Below are 3,765 nucleotides of genomic sequence, written 5' to 3'. Positions count from 1 at the left end.
CAAGATATTTTTCTTTTTAAATAAGTAATTAATTGTTTAGGTAAAAAGAAAATCAATATATACAATGTAACAACTCAAGATAGGCTCAAGCCACATCTAAGGTCATACTTCAAAAGGACCGGTGAATAATCTAATTGGAGTCCTTGAAAATCATTATAGATATCAATAAATTCTCTCTCTTAAATAATGTGAAATCTCATTCACCACTTATACGGATCACTCAGTATAGGGTATTACATACAATGAATTGCACACTTATTCATTGCACACTTCATAAATTGATCCATGAGCCTTTAAGTATGATACCACCTCTTCCTCTTAACTGAGAATACACATACGAGGAGGATTTAACCACTGAAAAAGATAAAACCCTATAAGGGTCTTTACAGCTTGTTTGGTATATGCTATAGTTCATTTTACAACTTAAGCAGAATATTTGCAAGAAGATTCCTCTTATTCTTCTTTTTTTTTTTCTCAAAAATACCCTTAAGGTGTCCATAATTAGGAAGTAAATCATCGTCTACTTGCTCTTCTCTTATAAATACCCTTAATCCTCTACTTGCCCCTAACAATATATGAGAACTTTAGACTTATTTATTAAGTCTCAAAGTTGAATGATATTATAAGAAACCCTCCTTTGATCCTCCAATAGAGATGTCTTCCTTTCTCAGTTAAAAGAGAGCTCCCATTTTAGGCTACTAGTTGATCCTTTAGTGTCTTTTCCTTTTAACTTTCCCAATTACCACATCTTTGTTGCAATTATATATCCTTGATCTTCAGACACACTGGAGGTGAATTGGTACGAGGAAACTTTGTAGTATTATGCCCATAGTTTTCAAGCCATGCACAATATTCTAGGGGTATTTATCTTTTGACAATTATCACATATAGTATAAAGACTCTTGTTCATCTTCGAACACTCCATTATTGCAAAAGTTGCCTTTTCACTCTCGTGAAAAGAGACATTGATTGATTTTCAAAATTAGGTTAAACTACGACTCATTAGGTCGAAGATGACGTGTACTCCACGACAAGGGCAGAGCGAGATTGAATTTCAGCATCAATGTCGACTTGAAAGGATAGCGAACATGTTCCGGATTTCTCTTTGTGATGTTTGTCTTTGCCTCATCCATTGAAACTTTTAAACTTCATTAATGTAAACTTAGTGGATTCCCCCAAACTATTGAAATTAAATATGAATTCTCACTATCTCACAGATAGCGATGTACTTTGCAAGAGGTAGTGTGCCTTACATGACTTAGAAAAGGGATATGGAGAATATATTTGTTTTTAATGGTGTTGGATGATGATTATATTAATGAAAGGGCTAATACATCATTGAAAGCAAAAGGGTCCTTTGTTATTGCGACTTTAGCGTTGGAATGTTGTATCCAAGTTGCTAAGAGTTTTATATTAAGGTTTATTATCTATGACATGTGAATCCATGTGAAGAGGGTCCTCCATGCTGCCATACCTCTAGGATCCTTTCGGTAGAACACATCTTTTCGTGGAAGTTAAATTACGTACTACTATGATATCAAATTTTTTCTCAACTTTATAAACTTTGGACATCTTTTGCTGGCTCAAGGAAGTTTGACCGACAACACAGTACTTATAATATTTTAATCGATATATCGGAATTAATGGTACCATTAATTTACTTGAATATTTTTGTAACTTATTTTGTTTGCCAGTTCATGATATATCAGTCGTATATGTGTATATATAATACACACATGCGCGCGCGCGCGCACACACACACACACATATATATATATCACGTGATCAATGAGTACAAAAATTTGTTATCCCTAATAATAAACATATGAAAAACAACGATCATGATTTTCTACTAATGATCGATCGAGATGATCATCGGCCCCTGATCTTATTTCTATCTTAAATGAAAATAAAAAGAAAATATATCAAATGAAATAACAATTACATGATCGATCAATCTACATCATGTAGACAGGTTTTAAAAACCTTTTTATTACCACTGGCCAAGAGACTGCCATTCAGCGATATTAGAATGATAATTACCTTCTAATTAAGATTGTTTAGCATAATGGCGTGGTAATCAGTCTGTTCATAAAGGAAAAAATTAATAGCATGATACAAATATTACAGGCGATATGAAATATTGAGGACAATTGAGAAAACACACTAGCTAGGATCGAGTGTGTATGTGTGTTTACATGATATATATATACGTACGTAAAACACCTGGAAAAAAAAAAAAAAAAAGCTACGTATTGGAATATTGATCCTTCTAATTAATTCAATTATAAGGTACTGTCGCGTAAATTAATTGTAGGCTGTCAGGACAACTCCCTATCGAAGTAAAATTAGGTAATTGCTTAATGCATGTTTGGGATTGTAGTAGGTAATATAGCACTTTTTAGCTTAAGATCACTTATAGTTGTAGAGCAAAAAAGAACAATTAAGCACTATTATTAAGAATTTATTTACTGTTTGGAAACTATATGTCCAGAGTACTTTCAAATATGTTAAATTTGTTTGAAAACAAATTAAAAAATACTTTTTGAAGTAGAAATGACACAAAAGGTCAATTGATTTTTTAAAGATGGAAAATGCTATCTATATTTACAAAAATATTTACATAATCATACGCACTGATATGTAAAATTTAAAATTTGAAATTTAAATTAAAATAGAAAATATTGATAAAATAAGACTGTCACTCAAGTTATATTGGTATTTTATCGGTATTAAAATAGAAAATACTGATAAAATGGGATTGACAAGGGCAAAACTATAATTCTGTAAAAGTTATATAGGTATTTTTTTTTTTTCCATTTACAGTTTTTTTAAAAGTGTGACTACGTTATGCAAAATCCGGAATGGTACGTTGGAGGTAGGATGCTTTTCTTGAAACGTACTTTTTAACATTTTAAAAAGTACTTTAATATGAATCAACCAAACAACCTAATTTTATCATTAAAGTATTTTTACAGCTATCTAAACATTTTTCAAGTATCTTAATGCAACCCCAAACAAGCCCTAAGTTAAGCTAATGGTCCATCATGTGATTCCTAATATTATCGATGATCCGTTGATATATGCGTCCAGCTTGTGGAGAAAATGCGCTTAGCAGCAAATTAATAGTCGTAGTAATACAGCTTGTTAAACAATTAGAACTAAATCATGCCTTGCCGTATTCTTTCCAAAAATGCTAAATTTACAGTAAGTTTTTAATGCAAAAAGATTACAAACTTCGTATTCGATTCCTCTATCGCTACCCGCGGCTAAGTACTAGCCAGGATATCATAATATTATAAATTAAGCAAGTATATTATAATGTCTATTAGAATATATATGCTACTAATTAAATTAATACTGTGCTTAACTATATATATATATATAATATAGTCTGTGATGATCATATGCCTCATTAATAAAACGTGAAAGATACATCATGAAACGCAACCAAAATTAGAAATTGTTATTATAAAATGGATCATGCTGATGAATTCATCAGCACGCGGTCTGTGGGTCGACTATATATATTCATTGTTTTAAAAAATGATGATGCAAAAATTAGGCCGGAAATGATTGCATAATTAAAAAATCGTACAGCGTATTAGCTGAAACGATTTTCGGCTTCCGAGAAAGCCTGCTTTGAGGATTGATCCTCTCTCAAGACTCAAAATGCACATATTAACATAACATGATGACCATATATATATATATATAGAGAGAGAGAGAGAGAGAGAGAGAGAGAGAGAGAGAGGTTGGATCAAA

Source organism: Juglans microcarpa x Juglans regia, chromosome 1D, assembly GCF_004785595.1.
Source record: "Juglans microcarpa x Juglans regia isolate MS1-56 chromosome 1D, Jm3101_v1.0, whole genome shotgun sequence".
Lineage (NCBI taxonomy): Eukaryota > Viridiplantae > Streptophyta > Magnoliopsida > Fagales > Juglandaceae > Juglans > Juglans microcarpa x Juglans regia.
This window is presented reverse-complemented; position numbering follows the sequence as displayed.